This window comes from Macrobrachium rosenbergii, chromosome 15 (genome assembly GCF_040412425.1).
Source record: "Macrobrachium rosenbergii isolate ZJJX-2024 chromosome 15, ASM4041242v1, whole genome shotgun sequence".
NCBI lineage: Eukaryota > Metazoa > Arthropoda > Malacostraca > Decapoda > Palaemonidae > Macrobrachium > Macrobrachium rosenbergii.
This window is the reverse complement of record NC_089755.1, coordinates 39,624,278-39,648,497: the sequence shown is the minus strand read 5'-3', so window position 1 is coordinate 39,648,497 and position 24,220 is coordinate 39,624,278. Positions and strand designations below refer to the sequence as shown.

At 34.2% G+C, this 24,220-nt stretch overlaps 1 long non-coding RNA gene across 2 annotated transcripts in view; it reads right to left on the bottom strand.

Moving 5' to 3' along the window:
• The window catches only part of LOC136846403 (uncharacterized), a 103,697-nt gene extending 82,610 nt beyond the window's left edge, over window positions 1-21,087 (bottom strand). For both annotated transcript variants that reach the window (XR_010855373.1, XR_010855372.1), the window contains exons 1-2: window positions 20,950-21,087; window positions 4,478-4,558 (exon numbers count right to left, since the gene is read on the bottom strand). This is a non-coding gene — a long non-coding RNA (uncharacterized lncRNA). The remainder of the gene's footprint in view (window positions 1-4,477; window positions 4,559-20,949) is intronic.
• Window positions 21,088-24,220: the final 3,133 nt, after the last annotated feature.

Here is a 24,220-nt window from a genome sequence, read left to right as displayed (position 1 = left end):
CATTTCTTTTTATCGTTGAAGGAAAAATGCTTATTTCTGTTCATTTTTGAGGAAAAGGTCAGTTTACAAAATTTTTATTTCAATATCCATTGGAAACGTTAGCTCATTTTGAGCCAGTTTCCAAAGTGGTTACTCTCACTGTTCCTTCCATGCTTTTTATAGTCTGGCATTAAGTAAATAATAAACGTTTTCGAGCCTCATGGTTTTTGTGACATTTATGGTGCAAAAGACAGGCGAAAATACAACCACTTACCGACTCCGTGATGAATTTCAACAACAAACATATGTCTTCATTCTTTCACAGTTTATAGATATATATATATATATATATATATATATATATATATAAGATATATATATAAATATCGTTCAAAGATTGTGTTGGATTCCAGGAACATATGTTTCTTTATAATCCCCATCTGTCATTTATATGAGCTTTCTTTGTAAACATACATTTATATTTCTTCAGTCTGCTAAGTAAAGGACCTAGCGTCGAAAGGCCTCGCTGCACTCCAGTGTTTCGTTTCCTTCGTGGATTTTACCTTTATTTATATATTCATCACGTTCCATATTTTCATTGATTCAGTTATATATATATATATATATATATATATATATATATATATATAGAAGAGAGAGAGAGACTACGAAAGACTTCACGAATGAAGATTTTCAATCTGGTCATGAAAACATCACAGCCGACTAAATACCAACTACATATTTCAATGATTAGGCCATTTGGAGAGAGTCTCTCTCTCTCTCTCTCTCTCTTTTCTCTCTCTCTCTCTCTCTCTATATATATATATATATATATATATATATATGTATGTGTGTGTGTGTGTTTGTGTGTGTAAAAATTACATATGCAATTTTGCAAAGAATAAAGAGGGAAAGAGAGAAAAATGCTGGAATTTATATATGCATTTAAATGAGCTTTATCCCGGACACTGATCCTCAAAGGTTTCAGATCAATATAAACGGCCAGGTTTTCTTACTTTGAATAAATATGCATAAACGGGAAAAATTCTTCAACCCATCCGTCATGAATCCCATTAATCTAAATTTCTTCTTTATCTTATGTTCGACCACAATAATCGCGGTGTGATCTAAGTTACTGTTAACCATATGGTCTGTGTCTGCTGTTACGCAATTGCAAGATATTGCATTTATCCTGGAGCTGTACTTTGGCAAGGAAATTCGTGACATTATTATTATTATTATTATTATTATTATTATTATTATTATTATTATTATTATTATTATTATTATTATTATTATTATTATTATTCACGAACAATAAACTTGTCGAAAATCGTAAATCGTGTTACTCATTTAGGTGCGCAAGATGAGACATTAAGACAGTCAAAAACGAAGTAATTTCTTTAATTAAATATACAATAAAAAATTCTCAAGATTACCAGTGTCAAAAATTCCCCTTTAGTCATCTTTCTTTCACAAGAAACATAAAACGTTCTTAACTTAAAAGACGAAACTTTGGAGAATTTCAAAATATGAGAACATAAAATATCATTCAAAGATTTCACAAGAACAAGGCACAAATACACTACGGCAATCAAAGAGGATGAAACAGTTAAATATACAAAACCATTGTTTCGCAAATGATAAAAATAAGAAAAATATGCAGCATCCATCCACTCCCAAAATTTACTTATTCGTCAGAACTACGAGATTGATCTAAGTAGGTATATAATCAAATTATTCAAGCTAATTAAAGTTAATTAGGTTTGGTAATGCTAGGTCACATCTACTTTAAGTAACACTCGAAGAAATTTTACTGTTAATGATTAAGGAAGTTACTTCAAATATTCCGGTAACTGGGTAAAGTACTCTAAGAACTAATGTGATTAATATCACAGGTTATAAGTACTGAATTTTCCTCACCTTACAGCATTGTTCCTGAAATGCCGTTTTCTATCATAGACATGAGAGAGAGAGAGAGAGAGAGAGAGAGAGAGAGAGAGAGAGAGAGAGAGAGAGAGAGAGAGAGAGAGAGAGAGGGGAAACTTCGATACACCCCTCCCTTTCAAATTCATTTTGACACGAGCTCTTCACTTATAGTGTCGACGGCAAAAATCAATGTTCTTGTCAAAACAAAAATCCGTGAAAATTCCACTGCTTTTCCTTGTCAGCATAAAAGGGTATTACAAACACAGGGTGTGCTATTCTCCTCGACATTGTTTTTTTAAGAGTTTTGTGTTTCGGGTTGTTGCATTTTTTGTTACATATTTCATACGAATTCTCCTTTTGAATCGTAAACCACGAGACTTACTACAGTGAATGGAATTATCTGCTATCTTTTATTCTAGCATTCTTTCTTTTGTTCTTGCTGTTGCATTTGTTTGTGTCGTGAATTTCATATGATTCCTTTTTCAACACTCATCCCTCTGATATATTCCAATAAAAGGGTTTGCATATGAAGCTTATAACCGAGGAGCCACAATGGAATTCGAATATTTTTCTGGTACAGGTATGCAATTAAAACTACTGAAACATACACCTGGCGTCGATGACCGCTGTTATTTCGATATCGGTTGACAAAAATCAAATCAGTCAATCACTCCACGACTACAGTCCTGATTCATTCCAAAGTCTTTTTATTTAACGAACCATTCATAATGCATATCCTTTATATCACAATCATTAGTTTCATATCAAAGATTTTTTACAGTTTGTATCTATACAATTATAAACACACACATATATATATATATATATATATATATATATATATATATATACACACACACACACACACACACACACATATATATATATATATATATATATATATATATATATATATATATAATATATATATATATATATATATATATATATACTGTATATAAAGCGTCTTTGAAGCTGTTTAAGGTTTTACATAAGCGGTTTCATCCCACTAAACCCCTAAAAGAAATTCTCTTAAATAGCTTTGTTTTCGTTTCTTAAAAAAATTCTCTAAAACAGTTCTTTAATATTCGTTTTCTGAAAGAAATTCTCTTATACAGTCCTTTAAATTGCGTTTCCTAAAAGGAATTCTCTAAAACATTCTTGAATATTCTTTAATTTTCATTTCCTAAAAGAAATTCTCTTAATTAGTTCCTTAATTTTCGTTTCCTTCCAAGACAGCTACGACCAATGAAAGAGAGAGAGAGAGAGAGAGAGAGAGAGAGAAATGGATACCTACGTAAACTTCGCATTTTCTTTACAGAGTCTTATTATCCTTATTAGCATAATGAGCCATTTTTGCACGAACCTAATAACGCCGAAGTTGAGAGAGAAGGGTTTATAAAAGTCCTCCTTCGGTCTGACTTGGCGAAGAGGATATAATCCCCCCACTCCCACCCCCGCCCCCCAAAAAAATATTTTCCCGATTATATCAAAAGATAAACACTTATTTCCGACTCTTCAACTTCGCACAAAATTTGCAACGACCGCCGCCGTCTCTAAAAAAAAAAAAAAAAAAAAAAATTAGTCTAAAGAAGTTTCTAATAGACTAGCGCCATTGGTGTTATTTAATTCAAAATTAGCTGCGGGTGTGATTTTGCTGTTATTTTACATTTGTTAATTTCCTATCATATCATAGTTTGACAACCGACATTGTTTCTTGTCGTTTCTTGGACGGGTGACCAGCAATTAAGGCCTACGCAAGGAAGGAAATGGGGTTTGTATAAAAAAAAAAAACATTAACACCATAAGGCAGATTTTAGTGGCTCTAGAGGAGACCAACAAAGAACAAAGTGAATATATATATATATATATATATATATATATATATATATATATATATATATATATATATATATATATATTATATATATATATATATATATATATATGTGTTCATACATATACACACACATATATATGATATATAAGTATATTATATATATATGTACTGTATATATATATCAAATACATATACTATATATATATATATATATATATATATATATATATATATATATATATATATATATATATATATATATATATATATATATATATATAATATATATAGTGTGCTATGCATAAAATTGCCAAAAACGTTTCATTTCTGGATTATTGCAATGTATTCTCAAACTGAAATTCATGACTTTATTTTGCTACTTAAGGGTTAACTTAATCTGGAAATGTTTAATTAAATGCAATACTTTTGTATACCCTCCCTTTTTTTGTCAAGTGAAAAAAATTATACATGTGAATAAGCGAAATGATTTTGTTAATAACTTTCTATTATTAATATTCAAAATAACTTAATAACCAAGAAATATCATTAACTAGCTAAGCAGGCTGAAACGGGACAGACTGCTATGAATAAAAAAAGAGGAAACTGAACCAGAAGAAGTGATGCTAAGGTGAATAATCAGTAACATGGGAATGAATAAATAAACAATAAAAGCAAAAAGGAAATAAATCACAACAAACAATACCAACAAAACCGGACAGGTCTACTTACATGCGACAAAGCTGAACGAATTCCTCACGCTAAAATGTCATCAGCCAGCATGGGGTATTATCCTCGTAAGGATTAGCAGTCCTGAAATAAGTTAACAAGAAAGCAAGCGGGTATTATATTGTCTTGGAAAAGTTGTAGCAATTTATGATGAAGAGTATAATGATGATGATGGTATCTGTATGGAAGCTAATTTGTGTGTTCATGCATATGTCTGCATCATATATATATATATATATATATATATATATATATATATATATATACACATTACAGGTGAAAAATAAGAAACGGGGTGTAGGTCCTGACCAGTTTCGACTTTATTTCAAAGCCATTGACGAAGGACTGATATGTGAGAAGTCACAAATATATATACTACAAGAACAGTACTGACGAACATACACAACCGTTAGAGGCTCCATATCCCCACTCCAGGCCGGTGTCGAGGTAGGAGTGGCCTTTAAACCTCATTTTGGCTAAAAATCACAATAGACTCTCAGGGGACATTGCTGATAAACAGACCACCCCCACCTCAGATCCACCCTGACAGGTGTCATGGAGGCGGAGTTTGGAAACTCATTAACATTACTACCCTCGTACTGTGTTTACAAATGATAATCCCTATTTTCATACATCTCTACTGCCTACCTTAAAGTTTAAACAATTTACAAATTTCTTTTTGATATTAAAGGATCAGTTTATACATTCCTTGACTGATATTCATATTATGGTTGTAACTTTCTTTTATGAAGCTAGATTAATGATGTTCCTTTCAGTGCATTATTAGAATATACAATCCTTTGCCCCTTCCCAGTTGATAGCATGATTGTTTCTCACTAACATGTACAAATATACCACTGTTCCCTTGTGTATCTCACACATTTCTTATGTTGTTCAATTCTTTTTCCAGTGCTTTCCCGGTTTGGCCAATATAAAAGTTGTCACAAGACTTACAATTTTATATACACACCCTTTAATATTGTCTGGGGAGTTCTTGATAAGTACATTTTTCATTGTTGTATTATTCTTAAATGACATTAACACTACAAAATTCTTAAGAAGATGAGGATATCTTTCATACTATTATTATAAGGCAGAACAAGCAAATTTTTTGTGTTGTAAGAGTTCTTTTCTGGTTTTGATACATAGTCTTTTTGCCCTTCAAATGCACTGTTTAATACACTATCAGGATATTTCAGCCTGCATTCTAATCTTATCTATTTCATCATCAATATATTCAGGGCTACATACCCATGCTCTTAAAAACATAGATGAAAACACTGACTTTTTAACCTTATTGCTTTCAATAAGGTGTTTTCATCTACTGTTCTTGTAGTATATATATTTGTGACTTCTCACACTCTGTATCATCCTTCGTCAATGGCTTGAAAAGTCGAAACCGGTCAGGACCTACACCCGTTTCTTATTTTTCACCTGTGGTAATGTGTGATAAATGAATCACGTACAAAGTGATAATAATCATATATATATGTATATATATACACCAATGGGCCTCTTGAATGTAATGTATGCGTCCTTTTTAAATTTCTCACAATACTCTCGGGCCTACCTCACTCCGTGAATAAGCTACAAATATAATAACTACTTTCGTATAATAATTCAGAAATCTCCGCAATAATTTACAATAAATTTTTGATAAGGAATATGGCAGACTGTGAACTGGACTTTTCTTATCTCACGAGTTTTATTTCAAAACAAAAATAGATTTCAAGGAAACAACCGTTTTTTCGATAGCTATATACCTTTACATCTACAAAAAACTATTATACTATTCTTGTGCTAATCACTTGGTGTCTTTTATCGAACGAAGAGTGCTTCTGATTTCTCGCTATCCTTACGTTTTGAGCCATAAAGCAACGCCAGGTCTTTGATGACATATTTCACTAGGAAAAACTGGCCATTTATGGGTCCGTTTGGACTTAGGCGGGCGGTATCAGGGCTGCATTTCACCTCTATGTTTGCGACGTCTCCCAAATTTCTGATTTTAATTTACTTCCATAATGTTATGCAATGTTTTAAGACTGAATATATGGAATGCGTGAACGATGAATGAAGAAATTTAAGAAGTATAAAATTGTTCATCTTATCTAAAACAAGAAGTGCAATGAGCAGATGTTTAAATAAATGCACATATGGGTACTTCACACATACAAATTTATATATATTTATATATATATATATATATATATATATATATATATATATATATACATACACACAAAGGTTCTTTTTTAATTATAATCAGTAATGAAAAACTTGGGAGATGGAAAGCACAAATCTATGATAGAATCGCTGCTGAATGATGTAAGTTTTAGTTGAAAGTAAATGACATCTAACTAAATATGCAATGATTAAACAAAGCCTAAAAATTTGGAATTGGTAAACCACAGCAAATTTCCCAGACCAAAGTCACCTAACACTGTTTTGCACTTACGTCGGTCGTGATGAGAATATTGAAGTTTGTTCATCCTAAATAAGGAGAAACAATATTAATGAGGTTGAATCTTTCAAATGTTTGGGATTAATGGTACCTTCTGAAGTTTTTTTTTTTTTACTTGGAATTCAGTGAAAGACTAAAGAAGGTAAATTATACAATGAAGATGCTGAACACGATTTGGAAACCAAAGAGGCTGAAATTTAACATGAAATTAAGATGAGGCATCAGTAAAGTACACATAAAAGATTCTGTCGACTTGAGAATCCAGCTTTTAAGAATATCGTGAGTCAGATGGCAGGGTATAGTGATAAATAACATCTTTAGGGAAATTACAACAGTTCCTTACGTGTAAAAGATAATGGAGGAGGGAGATAATGGCTTGGTCGTCTTTCGCACCACTCCGCAGAGGATAGTGTAAATTAGTGTCAGCTGGGCTCCTCTAAGTGTCAGATGAGTTGGAAGACCCAGACCTACTCGGATGAGAACTATGGAGATTTGAGACGTGTGGTGGGATTAGCGGAAGTAAAAGCACAGGAAGGAAATGAGAGGAGGAATTTCAGAGAGCATGTCAATGCTGTACTATGCTGGAGGCGAGGATATGGTCGAACTTTGAATGTTATTGATACTTTAAAACTTTCATTCTTATCATACATTTTCAGTATTTTTGCGTCATCTCCCTCTATGGAAAAACCATAATTTTGATATCTTTACGCGAGCCCAGACGCGCATGCGGGCGATGCGGGTTTAGGCTATATGTCCATATCATGAAAATTTTTAATAAACTGATAAATATTGCAAAATCATCGATTCTCAATACCTAGTCTACGCTTGCTTACTGCAAATGCACTCAAATCTTAAAAATAGCATTCACCCTTTCATCGCCAACAATTTTCACAGCGTTGTCGGACCATAATCTTTGAGAGAAATGACGGTAAATATTCGGTATTTGCTTCTGCACTGCGTTTGCACCCGGCATTGATTTTCCATTCGTTTAAAATCAAAGGTACAAACGAATACCATTGAAAAAAGAGTAAATGGATAAAGGACCCAAGAGTCTGAAGAGAAGGAGAGTGATTGTTCGACAAAGAGTTCTTCCATTTTCTTACGCTTCTTCCTATTTATAGGAAGATTCGTGCTGTGATTGTGTTTATATAGAAAACCGGTCGTTCCAACATTTCACAACAATAATTCTCTTCGGTGCATCGTTCCCAGAGCGATATTTATTTTTTAACATTATATACTTCCCTTTTATTTTCCTTCGCGACTGCCCGACAATATCTGATTGATCTGCTTTCGTTTGATGCTTCTGTCAGTTTCTGTTAAACCTACTACCACTTATTTTTTCATCATTGCAGTTTCTCATTTCTTTCAATTCCTCCTTCGCTTTAATAAGCTTTTGAAAACTGCATTTTAGAACTTCTGCGAAAATTTATGGTCTCTGAGCCAAGTTGAGTAAAAAAATAGTTTGATTTATTTAGCATATGCCGACTCTTTTAAATACTCCAAGTTTCGTAACTCCCCGGCAAATGTATGCATTTGACTAATGTTTAAAGTTTTTGATAACAAAGGAAACAAGCAGTAACCTAAATATAAACTCCCATTATTCATCTTTAATGAGGCATGCAACACTTTCGTTAAGACCTGGGAATCATTATATAGCAAACTTATGTCTCATTGATTCACTCTGTACAAAGAACTAAATATTTCAGTTGGCTGAAAGGCGTAGTGTAGCTTTACTGGAAATAAATACGCAGGTAATGCAAACAATACAAAATAGCTTCGAGCACGGTAGAATGAAGGTCTCTCTCTCTCTCTCTCTCTCTTTGGACATACATATACATATATATATATATATATATATATATATATATATATATATATATATATATATATATATATATACATATATATATATATATATATATATATATATATATATATATATATATATATATATATATATATATATATATATATATATATATATATATATATAGGAAGAATCCTCTTATATAGATTCATACAGAAGGTCCTTCACATAATATAGAACACAGAATCCATTGACAGTGAGAATTAGTCCACGGCTCGCTTATTTATTCCCAGATGTATTATATAAATAGGACTTATGACCGTTAATTGGGCCGAGAGGATTTGAAAGCCTAATAAAAATGCCTTTACTTACGTGTGAAATTCTAAGTCCCATTCACAATCCCTACAGAAAGCGACAATACGGATCACTCACGATGGCTGATCACTGTTAAAAGTGTCAGCAACTACCAGTTCGTGTTGCTATGAGGAAAATTAAAACCAGATTTCCAGAAGTTGTGACGCAAGAGTGACTAGTCATTTTTCCACTCATTCAGCTTCGTGGAAGTCAGCTTTTATCTTATATAACCTGCTTACTGCTCTCGAAAAGCGTCCTTTCCTTCGTTACAAAAGAATGACAAAATTATAAGTGTCTCCTATAAGCAGCTCTAGCATTCAATTTTCTTTACAATTCTTTCTGAAGGAAATTATCCTTTCGGTCGGACTCGAGAATAGCTGACAATCCCTGGACTTAATTTTCCAAAGTGATACGAATGGATAAAGTGCTCTGCAAATTTACTAGGATAGAATTATTTCATGAGTCCCCTCGTCCACGGTGAATAAATTAGATCAGAACGGAAAAGTTCTAATAATACATTAGCCTAAGTCAATCACTTAGATTTCGAAGCAAAAGAAAATTAGAACTTGATGATTGCGTTTATTTTTTGAATTAGATAAACTAACGCTTTAAAGATGTTAGAATGTTGAGAAGCATTTTACAATCAGCTTAGGTAAAAATGAATTTTATAGAGGAAGAGTTTCTTTTCACTTTGGCAAAATAAAAAAAAATAAATGAAAGAGAAGGAAGGTATTACAATAAGAAGCCGGCAGCAATTTAGCAGACAGTGATAAAGATGAAAAAACAAGCAGAAATTTAGCAGTGATAACAGGTGCAAAAACAAGAAACAGACACCAATGCAAAAGTTGAAATTTGCATAGATACACAAGAAACAGACACCAATGGAACAGTTAAAATTTGCATAGATATAAAGTATATGAAACCCAGACAAACGCACGAACAGACTTATGAATGGTAGCCTACCCGTTTCTATGTTCCAAGAACAAAGATGCCATTATTCCATGATTCCGTAAGTAGACAAATCTCGATCATGCAACGTGTTAATAATATTATCACAAACTAAAACCACTATCATTTATTAATCGGGTACGATTATATAAATTTACGCTTTCAAAAAATAACGCGTGGTAATTTTGAAAGAGATAATCATAACAGATTACCATTAAGCTCTTAAGCTCTATGTACCTTATGATATAAACTAATTTTCGATACCTTTTGCAGCTAGCATTACACATGCTCACACAAAAAACACACGTGTGTATGTATGTGTGTATATATATAATGTATATACATATATGTATATATAAGTATATATGTATATATAATATATATGTATATATATAAACAAATACACTCGCACACATATATTATATATACACGTGTATATAATTATATATTAAATATAGTTTGAATTAGTCTTTGACACTAATTTGCATTAATGTCAAACGTTAATTCTACTCTCATGTAATTCCAGAGGAACCTTTATTTTTCACATTCTGAAGACTTCCAATTTTATTCTACTGAAACTGCAGACACAATTCTTGAGCTAATGGACTGCTCTAAAATGGGAAGACAAATTTCGTCCTTATTTTGCTGAAAACGAATTGCGCCTCTCTCGTAACTCTACGAACTTTCTAAAGAGCGAAAGAGATTTTTCGTTGATGACATAAAGTTGCTGAGAGAATTACAACGAGGCTGCCAATTAACGTTGATCAGACGTAAAAATGATTGAATAATTATCGTGTATGTCGACGGTAATAACTGCTTTTACGTACTGGGTTTAATTGCCCTTCAAGTTTATGCAGCTCGGTTCCAAAATATGAAGTTTTGTTTGGCTAACAATTTGGGATACCCTGATTCTGAATAAATCTATACAAGTACAGTGAGGAAATCGAGATGTTAGGTGGTCTTCGTGGTTTAATATAAATAATACATGCCTTACGTAAATGTGGTCTGTGGATTCAATAATAATAATAATAATAATAATAATAATAATAATAATAATAATAATAATAATAATAATAACAATAATAATCAGAAAACCTATCCACAGTCTTGCAGCAGAAACTAACAATAGGTAAGCAACCGGGGGGGAAAAATGTAGAAGGTAGTATTATAACGTAACTCTACCCTTCACACACGGACAAAAATCCTGTTTTTTTGTTTTCATTAATGCTATAATTGGGGCACAAGGGGGAGAAACACAAAATATTACACCCCTCTCTTTCAATTCGGCACGAACTCTTTAATTGCTGTCGACATCGAAAAAATCTCTGCTCCTACAAACAGCGCAGAATATGCATGAGGTTTGATTCGGTTTCGGTGGAATTTTTTTTCCCCTCTCTCTTTATTTGTTTTGTTATGCTATTCGAGGCCGTTTTCCCGTGATATCTTTTACATTTCATAGATACTTTTCTTCTTTTACTATGTATTACTCTGGTTTATAGTTATACATTTCACACGATGCCAATATGATGTAATTCATTTTCATTGCCTTGACATTTTCCCATTTTTTTCTGTGAATTCTATTTAAAAGTATATATTTTACATAGATTTACACAGGGCGAGTTTTGGGGGAGCTAAAGGATTCATATACCTGCATAAAAATCTTAGTTCTGGTATATATTTTCCCACGCGAACTTTCTGCGCTGTTGCAACGCAGATAAAACCCATGCATATTAATAATGTCAGTCGGTTGGTAAATAACAACTCTTACTTCTACTTATTTTCCCTCCATTCATCTGATCCTTCTTTTTTTTTTTATTTTACATTCTTGTCACAGAGAAAACTAACTGAATACAAATAAATTGCTGAATACTTATCAAAATTTCATTGCCCCTCTTCCAACTAACCAGGAAATTTCATGCATGGCATCTTGATAACTCTTCTGAGTACCAGAAACCAAGAGAATATTTACATAATTATAATTAAAAATACACCTGTTGCTAATTAAATATATTCAGAAATTCCGCGTCGCGAAGTGTGTTTTCCCATAGCGCCCTTGGCAAAACAGGGAGGTCCTGAAATTATGAAGGGAATTGCAAATCATTGACGATTCATACGAAATGAAAATGGGCTTTTACGATATGCCCACGAGGTACATAAAATGGGAAGTTTAAGGATGTGAGAAAACATTTGCTCTAAACCATTACAAAAAAGGAGATAATAGTGCAACTTTCTTTCATCAAGTAATTTTTAAAAGTATACCCTCTCTCGAATCTTATGCAATGAATGAATGAATGGATGACAGACATACAGCCAGGGGCAAATTGAATGAATGAAGAAAGGAGGGGGCGTAGAAAGGAAGGTTAGGGATACACCAACTTCAAAAGTCCTAATCAAATTTCAAAATTGTCATTCGGGTATCCTCTCCCTTAGATGCAAATAAGGCCTACATTTTTATGAGCCTCTCCATCCGGCAGCCTATTTTCATGAGGATGGAAAAGTACTGATTGGTTTAATGATCTCCACGAAAATAGAAAAAAAAATATCCCTTCTGGAAGTTAGAGTAGTTTTTCATCTTAAAATGTAGCCTAATGGGAAAATGGGAAAATAGTTAATAGGGATTTTTTTTTTTCCTTTCTGATGTTTTTTTTTTGGGATACTGCCAGCAAGTATTCTGTTCACTTTTACTTTTAATTTTTTTTTTTTCATGAAACTCAGAGTGTTTTGTTTATGTCATAAGATTAGATAGGGTGTGAAAGTAGCTCTTATGCCAACTGAGATTTAATATTAAACATAACAGTACTAAGTGATCTGGAATTTACTGTGAACTGAAGAGCAAAAAATAGTTGATAGGCTTTAAATTATTTAAAGTATTAGATAAATAACGCTTTACCTCTTGACTTCATATCTAAGTCATATAGAATTCTTATGAAAAAAGTAAAAACTCACATTTCATCATGATCTAGACAAGAAAAACCAGTTTTTAGATGAAATTCATTATTCAGCCCAATTATCGCATTTGTCTTGGCCAGACCCCATACAATCTAAAATGGTATTTTCATTTTCAGCTGAAAGAAATTTCAGTAACTGATATCACTGAAACTAATCGTGACTGGCTGAAGCTCATACTGCTGAAAACACACGAAAGGTTATAGTTCAAAAGCATAAGAGTTAGATTAACACTTACGTCTTTTCAACATCTTTTACCCCTAATTCACTATATACTATCTACTCTCTTAATCTACCCTTAAATGTGTATGAAAATTAAGATACGGTAACATGCTAGTATATATTATATATATATACTTTCATCAAGCGGCTTCCCTTCACATGGGAAAAAATATCACACTAATCAACGCCACATTCATACGTTAAGTGCTAAATCCACCCTAACATTTCTGAAATATGTATAAATCCACCCTAACATTTCTGAAATATGTATGTACATACACGCAGAAAATTTAGGGGCAGAAAAAAGGAAAAGGTTTGTATAATCGAGGTACTGGAAAAAGCTGACTTTAATATCCAGTACGCGCAGAAATGCGGGCAAGATAAGGGCAAATTGAGCAGCCTTTGTCGGGGTTCAGCGAGCTGCAGATGATCCTTCTGTACTGAAGTAAGGGGCAGGTAATGTTGTGGAACTTTCACTGCACTGGATATTCATCGGGCAAGGAGCAGTGACAGTTCTGTTGTTTACTCTCTTCACTAAAGACATATTTAAGAGAGGATCAAGAGATGTACTATATTGTGACAAGGGCGAAAAAGATGTACATAAGACTTGAGCATCAAGATCCCCCGCCATTAACGATTAGCTTCAGTGATATAGATTGATATATCTTGCCAGCTTCAAATAAACACACCCCCCCAAAAAAAAAAAAACACACAATTGTATCTCGACCAGTCAAATTAAGCAACAAGGAGGTAGATCAGTAAAATCGTGGACACTGGGCTGAATAACGGATTTCATTTCTACACTGGTCTGTCCTAACTGGATTACGATAAAATAGTAATAAAACATATTTATCATATATATCTTAAACAGTTAATGCACAATATCTTTTATTTCCTGCTCCGCAGTAAAGAACCAACAAATTCTGAGTCGATATATATATATATATATATATATATATATATATATATATATATATATATTATATAGTTTTATATATAGTGTATATATATATATATATATATATATATATATATTATACACTATATACATATATATTAGGCTGATCACACACTATACATTACCTGGGTAAACATTAAATTACGGTATTTCAAAAGGACTAGTATTATCACGTAGGCCTAAGCTGGAAAAGCATTCCTACATCACAGGGCAATACACAACGAAAAGCAAAAGAGTTGCATGCTCTGCAACTTCCTCACTACAGTATAACCTCTATTGGCAAGGAGGGTCGGGCCGGTAATTACAATGGGATGTTAATAATAATATAAGGAATATATATAAAAACTATAGACCATTTTTATGGACATACAAGGTTCCTTAGACTAAGCATACTGGAAAAAGAGCCAAGCATCAATACGGTAAAAGACACCTAATTTCTTTCTAATGTTGTACAGAAATGTAAGAAATCAGCCAGCACCTAACCTGAATCCAAACATCGACAGAGAGAGAGAGAGAGAGAGAGAGAGAGAGAGAGAGAGAGAGAGAGAGAGAGAGAGTGAGTTGGAAATAACACCTGAAGCGGCTGTCATGTCATCCAGCCCCGGGGAAGATATACCAACCAACAACAAACCAAACCCCCAACATCCCCCGTCTGCCATACAGACCTGTGTACCTTGTATCGTGATTTATTCACTTTCGTAACCCTCAGCAGATGACCGAGAGTTAAAACACCGGTGAAAAAAAAAAAATCATGTCAACAGAACATCTTGATGTGCATTTCAACAGAACATCTTGATGTGACTTAAGGAAACCTAATATCCTAGCTGGTGTATTAGGTTTCGGTTACCCGTCGATAAAAAGGTTATAAGACGCTGGTATAATAGGTGCCAGCTACCCGCGGATAAAAAGTTATAAGACGCATGCAGACACTGTATAAATTTGCTACCGTAGATACTCTTCTATACCTAATAATAATGAAGCCAACTGGTCCAAGCTACAAGGTCAGTCGAAGCTATGGTCTTACACCGTCAATACAGCAGAGTATCGTAATATCGTGCAGGCTGTTATATTATAAAACAGACAATCGTAATATGATGATGCAACAAAAAATAGAGGACAAAACAGTATCGGGTTTTTTCTTTATATGTATCCAAAAATGAAAAAAAATATCTTATGGGCACTATACAGTAAACTCTTGCGCCTACAACCTTGGTAGGGTAGCCAGTATCAAGGTTTCCACCTCGGCATGCTTAATGTTTACATTCTCACACGCAATGCGGTAGTAAAAGAGCAATAAAAATAATATAAGTAGCATTTTACCTCATATTTTTGCAAGCGAGAGAGAGAGAGAGAGAGCTGAGCATTATATTTCTGAAAACTCCAGCATATCATCGTATGAACTCCCACGGGCAGACGTGGTTAGTAGGAGTTTTTTTGTGCGTATAAAATAATATTCCATACAAAAATGCAAGTAAAATAAAAATTCATATAATAAATTGGATTTAGACGATGGACACATATTTCTTAAGGTTAAGTATCCCTAAACACAATGTGTTTACGCTTTAATCGCAATCTAGTGTTGCCCAACTTGCCCAAACTGTTTAATCAACTATGAGGTGGGATTTTTCTAACAAAGTAGATAAGCACAGGGGGGAGAGAGAGAGAGAGAGAGAGAGAGAGCACGCACCCCGTGTACGATATCGAAAAGTGCCCAGCCTACATTGATCTTACCTTCACTCTCAAATTTTTATAAATTTTTTTTAGCAGAGGCTGTGTTGATTTAGTAAGTAGGTGTGAAGTTGTAGTATGAAGTTCTAAGACAACGTGAAAAGCACGTTTAATGTCTCAATTTAGCACCTTCATCTCTAACATTAGTGTTTACTTACGACTCGCCATGAGTCCACGTAATGACTCACCAACCTTCAGATTCAAAGCAACCAACACATTCCGGCAAATTTTTTGGCATGTTTTATTCCCAAGTTAACCATGGAGAGACCAAAGACTCAGTATCCTCATCTATATTGCGTATAATGTGATATGACTTATTTTACACTTACACAATAATGATGTATTCCTGACAGATAAATGTGGTAAAAATCAAGTTTAGAACCTATCAGTTCATTATATCAAACTACTCTCCTAAACTAACTTACCCTAGCCACAGACGTCAGGAACATACCCCCTTTCATGTATTACAACTAAAATACCCAATTTGTGTTATAAGAGGTGTATATCTAATTTGCACTTTGCTTACTACTGCCAGAACCTATTTCCGCATATATTACAGCAATCAATATAATACAGAAATCAACTTAAGTAACTACTGTACTGTAATACTGAAATATTTTCCTTTTATAGTCCATGATAATGCACATACACATTTATTTACAATCTTGACTACAAATTATAATGTATATGTATATTACAAATAATTTTCTAGAAAAACTCCCAGTCTTAATATTGAAAACAACGTTATTCTTTATACACACACACACACACACACACACACACACACACACACACACACACACATATATATATATATATATATATATATATATATATATATATATATATATATATATATATATAATTATTCAATATGCTTTCAATAGCTTAGCCAGATAGGTAAGCAAAGCATTTTCCCATTTTAGTGAAAGTGATGTTATGGTGAGTCATTTTCTTTAGTTAGCCCCCAGACCCCTCTATACAGTATTTAGTATCTGAAACCTAACCAACTACGGTATCAGCTTTTTTGCCTTAATGTAACCAGAACATATTAGTTTAACCCCAAAATTTATTGGGTGACCCAAACGACGTCAAAGAGGCTTAGGAAAATAGTGCCAAAAATATATCTTAAACTAAGCAAACATTTTATTTCAGGCCAGCTAAGCTATACAAGGCTCAGCTTTTCTATAAAGTATCTATAAAATGCTAACCAATATAAACCTTCTGCCCTATTTCCACATTAATTATTAACCTTATATTAAAATTTGTTGGGTGAAAGCAGAAAGATGTCACCTCAACTTTCAAACCCGTATAGCCTAGGCTTGACTAGTTTACAGTGCTCGACATTAACAAATACATATAAACCTTCTGCCCTCCTTTAATCAGAGTATTAACCTAATACTACGATTTTTTCGGGATAGTGCTAGAAGCACAAGAAAAATATATCATCTTTCAAAACTTGTAACTCTTCTGCACAAAATCTCAAACATTAACAAAATATATATCTTCTGGTCCACGTTAAACAGCACATATTAACCTGATCCAATTCATTTCATGACATCAGAAGACTCATTATTCTAGGCTAGCCTAGCCTACAGCACTCATCTCCTTTAACCATCTAAAATATCAAATATACACCTCCTGTCGTAACATAACAAGCATTTTTTACACTGATCCTAAAATTTGTCCAAAATCTGTTAGGAGATCCAAACAATGACAAAATAAAAATATATTACTTCAACTTCCACAACTCAGTGGACTAAACTACCCTAACCTCATTCCCGCTATAACGGGTAAACATGCCATTGCTTGACCATCTCGATTCATTTCCTGTGTAATTGCTTTCAAGAATAAAATGTCAACTGCTTGTATTTCTGATGGTACGGCATCTTCCTTAACTGTTTTTCACTTTTTACTGGGCATATGTACCATCGAGAGAAAAATATGGAATTAGATGCTTTCATGCACGGTGTTTGATTGCTATCCCGATCCCAATCTGTTATCTGCTATCTTGTGTTTCGGCATTTATTAAAGTAAATGGGGTATCTCTGTGGAAATGGGTGCTAGTTCGTTTTTAGTAATATCGCAAAGTACGTATTTCTTTCAAGTTCTCTTCCCACTTCAAATGAAATTTGTCTGCAACTATGAAGTTCCAGCAGACCAATGCCACGGCCTTAAGAAGCCAGAGTGACTGAACGTTACCGCACGTTGTATGGCGTGCTGTGTACTATAAGAATACTGAAGGCGAAATGAATTCCTTGCAATGGAAGGGACCAGAGGACGAAAAAACAAATTATACGAATAGGGGCGAGTGTGAATCTACTTCCCTTACTGACCGACACGGTTTAGTTCCTAGACAGTTCGTTCGCCTAAGGAAAAATCTGCAGTCATCTGAATTTTGGTAGCCTAACCACATATTGTGTGATCTAATGCTCATTATAATTTTTATGTGATTTGTTTCTCTCTTGTCTTGCTATGCGAAAAGAGAGAGAATACCGACGTCTCAAGCTCAAGTTTGGGAGGGATATCAAAACAGTCTACACTACATATAAGTTTTTTCGTCAGTTTCTTAATTTACACAATAATTTTTTTCGGTCATGCATATAAGTTTTTTCGAGTTTCTTAGAGACAATAATTTTTCATATATATAATATATATATATATATATATATATATATATATATATATATATATATATATATATATATATATATATATATATATATATATATATATACATATACATATACATATACATATACATATATATATACATATACATATACATATATATATATATATATATATATATATGTGTGTGTGTGGGTGTGTATCAGGCTAGCTTAGTATATTAAAATAAACTTTCTGTACATTATGTGTGTACAAAGTTAATCTATTTAAACTCTTTACCATACTTTAACCATTAATATTAACACACACACACACACATACACACATAATATATATATATATATATATATATATATATATATATATATATATATATATATATATATATATATATATATATATATATATTATATATATATATATATACATATGTTTGTGTGTGTGTGACTGTGTGTGTGACAGGCTAGTTTAGCATACAGAGATCAACTTTTCTGTACATTATCTGTACAAAGTTAATCACTTTAAACCTTTACCATACTTTAACCATTAATACTAACCTTAAAATTTGTTAGATGAAGTCAGAAAACAGAAAAATATTACTTCAAACTTCTAAGCATCAATGGCCTAGGCTCATTAATAGTACTCAACATTAAAAAATATAAAATTTCTGCCCTCTGTTAACCACTAAATATTAAATTTTTTTGGATGAAGTGGGAAACACATAAAAAATATATTTTCAGCATTCAAAATTTACAACTTTTCTGTACAATATAACTCTGCTCCATGTTAAACAGCATATACAGTATTACCTGATCCAAAAAAACCATTGCATTTCCAAAACTGACATTCCAAAGATAGCCTAGCCTAGCCTACATGGTTCAGCGCCTCTACAGTACCTAGAATATCGTCAAATATAAACCTTCTGTCCCGTCATAACCACTATTTATTACCCTAATCCAGAAATTAGTTGGATAATCCAAACAATGGCAAAACGGAGAGTTATTACCTCGGCTTCCAAAACTCAGCGGCCTAGCCTAACCTAACCTCTTGCCAGCTATAAAGGTTAAACATGCCATAACTTGACTACCTTTACTCCATTTCCTTCTGCCTTCAAAAATATAGTAAATTCTTTTGTTTTTCTGATGATTACATATCTTTGAGAAACTTTTTCACTTTTACTGGACTTTGTACCCCAAGAGTTGAAAAAATAAGGAATTTGGATGCTTTCCCAAGCAAGATGCTTGATTGCTATCCCGTTCCCAATGTTTTGTTATCTGCTTTCTTGTGCTTTGTAGAATTGGGTGCAATTTCGTTTCTAGCAATGTCACAAAGTACGAACTTTAAAGTGCCACGCTCTCTTCCCTCATCAAATGAAGTTGTCTGCAACGACTTTACAGCTGACCTAGGCCTATGCCACAGCCGTACGAGGCCAAGGTAATGAACGTTAACGCACGTTGTTCCTTATCAATGTTGGAGTGCTATATGCTACAAGAAAGGCAGAAAGGAACTCCTAGCATTGGAAGGGACCAGTGGTCGAAAAATTCAGTACGAATATGAGCTTAATCTTCTCCTCACTATTCGATATGATTTAGTTCTTAAGTCAGTTCGTAACTTTGCCTAGGCAAAAATCTTTAATGTTTACTGTTTTTTATGTGATTTGTCTCATGTCTTGCTATAAGAAACATAGAGAGAGAGAGAGAGAGAGAGAGAGAGAGAGAGAGAGAGAGAGAGAGAGAGAGAGAGAGAGAGAGAGATTGACTAAAGATGTCTCAGGCTCAAGTCTGGGCGGGACATCGGTACAATCTACACTACATATACAGTATACATATTCGTCAGTTTTTTAATTCATACAATATTCTTTACAGTCATATATATGGCAGTGCCTCGTATGTAATCAGAATAATCACACACACACAGACCACCAACATCTAAGGCTCAAGTTTGGGGGATATCGAAACGCTAGGCTACATATAAATTTTCGTTAGTTTCTTAATCTATACAATATTTTTTAGTCATGTGTACGGCATCGCCTAGTACGTTATCAGAATAATCAGATATTGTGAAATACTCTCTTATCTTTCCTAACATTATGAACTTTATAACTTTATAACGAAGACTTGGGTCACTAGGCCTACTTAACTGTTTGTGACAAGTCTTCTACAACGAGTCGCATTTATTTCTTGTCATCAGTAATACGTAAATAGTCTTATATTTTTTGACAAAGTTTATTCAAATAAACATCATTTGATACTTTTTCAGTGTTGACGGGTGTTGCAATTACCCGCCAATAGAACCTTGCGGTGTGGCCTGGGCCTATGTTCAGAAAGCCTTGAATTGCAATACTGCCATAAATGCCATGAAGAACAGTGTCCCACTGTTCGTTCACATAAGTACATCAACTCACAATACCAGTTACTCACCGAGAAATTGGGAGATGGCTGTAGATGAGGCAGATCAATGCTCTTCCAACTGAAAAAAATGGACGGTAAAAAGTACACTTTAACCTTCTACCGGCCTTGTTGGCCAGCCAGATACTCTACAAGGTGGACATGGCGATTCGTCCCGTCGTCCGAAAGTAACTTGATGGCGTGTCTTTAATATCAATTTTCATTGTTACCCTTGTATTCCATATTTTATTTTTGTTAGTTATATTTTAAAAGTATATTTCTATGTTACTTAAGTAGATATCTGCTGAAAGTGTCCAATTATCAACAGTCCGTAAAGCGCATTTGTGTGATCCATAGAATCGGACACCAGTTTCCCATAATCCTCAGTGATCGCTCTGACGATGTGATAATAAAAGTGCATAGTTGAAATATTTACTTATATTCGTTCACGGCGTGTGCAGTCGCTGATTTTCTTGCCTCCTTTGGCAGCAATATCATATGTACAATATAGTGATGTGCTAAGATACCATTTTTGGATATTCATCGATTATTGTAGTGTATTTGAAAATAAATAAAAAAGTGCACGTTTGTCAAGCACAGCGAACCAGATGATCCCCATGTCAAGAATGGCCAACCCTTTCCGGTCCGAACTCCAAATCCAAGATTCATCATTCATCTACACTGTTGCGCCGTGTTTAGTACTAGCCCCTGGGGGATCAAATGTCTAGTACCGAAGTGTTCTTGTCTAGAACAGCCAACCCGATTATTCCTGTGTAATGAATAACGAACCCAAAAATCTTCTTGTAAAGAATAGCGAATCCTGCTGTGTGTGGGTTCGTTAATCTTGACTTGATCCGTCGCTAGGAGGTAAGTTGAAACTTAGTGATATTGGCTGCTGATATTTACCGTAAACTAAAGAAAAAAAAAGGCTATGGATAGTGGTGGTAAGAACATGTAACTCTGGGATTCATATATATTAGGCTATCCTATAAAGATACTAACCAAACCCAACATAGTTTAACTAACCGTTTCACTGACCAGTGGCGTAACGAACTCACTGCTTCACGTTCATCAGTGCTAGGTCTCTCTCTCTCTCTCTCTCTCTCTCTCTCTCTCTCTCTCTCTCTCTCTCTCTCTCTCTCTTTCTAAACGAGATAAAAAATTAAACTAAAAGTATGTAGTTTTCGTCATAGCTACTATAAGACATGGTTTAACGGACATCTTTAACCTCACGCTCATTAGTACGAATTTTCTCTCTTCCCCCTCTTTCCCTTATAAGTACCAATGAAGTTTACTTCTGTCTCTTTGTAATGAAAATCTGCCTGTGACTCAGCCTCTCTCTCTCTCTCTCTCTCTCTCTCTCTCTCTCTCTCTCTCTCTCTCTCACACACACACACACACACACACACACACACACACACACACAAGATTCTGTGATATCCCCACAGCATATCAAGGTTTTACTCACTTGAAGCAAGCCCAAATTGCCTTAAAATGCAACGTTACAATTAGAATCTGATATGCATATATAATGAGTTAGTTGCATACATAATGATTAGTTGCTATTATGGTCTTTGGCAAGAATAAAAAAAATATCACATTACTAACCCAGTTAAAGTAGTAGTATTAGTAGTAGTAGTAGTAGTAGTAGTAGTAGTAGTAGTAGTAGTAGTAGTAATGGTACCATGCAGGTTTAACGACCTATGATTGCTATCATCATTACTGATAGTAGTAGTAGCAGTAGTAATACCAGTAATAGTCATTATAATATTAATGTAGCATCAGTAACTGGAGCAGCCGGAAAACGGAAGCCCCCGTGTAATATGCATTACTCGGCATAATGGAAATGGGAATTTGATACTTTATTGAAACTATTATATATGAAGCAATACTGGTTCCGCAGTCATTACGAACATAGCGAGAATTCATACTTTGGTGATATTCCACAAATTGTTCAGTAGATATTATTCATTTGGATGTAATAAATAACGTCATATCTAGCGAAGGGAAACATTTAACAATCTGTCGTATCGATTCGAATATCGGTCGAAGTATCACGGAGAGAGAGAGAGAGAGAGAGAGAGAGAGAGAGAGAGAGAGAGAAGAGTAAAATTTAGTGTAGGCCTATGTTGGCGTTGGGTTCGAGAACTTATTATTATTTTTTTTTTGAGTAAGAGTATTGAAGTAGCTTAGGTCTATTTGTCAGTATTGGCGCTCTATGGTATGGTTGCGGATTTGAGTCTCGTATACCTTATAATAAACCAAATAAAATCTTATAAAAGAATACAGTCGCAGTGAGCCCGGCTTTCAACAACCTTTTATTTATTCGGTGGAATGAAAGCGGCGTGAGTAGGAAATACAAACCTTTCACATTCAGCTTCACATGACTCGTCGTCTGCTGTCGATTGCAGAACTGAACAGAGTCTGTTCGTTGACCTCGCGGGAAAATCGCCGGGCGGTTTTTATTAGTTTTCTGTAAGAGAAAACTATTGAGATGCTTTGTCTGTCCGTCCGTACTTTTTCTGTCCGCCCTCGGATCTTAAAAACTACTGAGGCTAGAGGGCTGCAAATTGGTAGGTTGATCATCCACCCTCTAATCATCAAACATACCAAATTGCAGCCCTCTAGCCTCAGTAGTTTTTATTGTATTTAAGGTTAACCATGATCGTGCGTCTGGCACCGCTTTCAGGAAGCGTCGCCGAAACACCTTCACTTGACCGTATCTGGGAAGCAACTGAGCGCTACCAGGTCGTAGCTGAGAGTTTCATACTGCAGCACATCGAGAGGCTCGTCTAGGTCCTCAAAGGTGCTTTTATTTATTTCGATTTGGTCAGCCTAGGAACACAGGCCACCACCGGGCCGTGGCTGAAAGTTTCACGGGCCGCGGCTGATAGTTTCATGGGCCGTGGCTGAGAGTTTCATACACCATTATACGCTTTACAGAAAACTCGAGTGAGCCGAAGAAACTTCGGCGCATTTTTTACTTGTTTCCCGTCGACATCAAACCATCGCGTGGTTAATGTCAGGTGCGACCTTAGCAGTGTCACAGACAGATGTACGTATTATTACATAAATAAGTTGTAACTGAAATTATTCATCCACTTATTCTACTGGCACTCCAGGGCTACGGTGTGACCCATTCATCAGTCTCTTAAGGTGAATAATTTTAATTATAACTTTTTTTTATGTAATGTAAACAAGTTATTCACGTCTCTCCTACTGTCTACGAGAGAGATGAGTTTATTCTGCTCTTTGACGAGCTACGAAAATCCTCTGACATGTTTCGTTGGCAACATAAAACTCA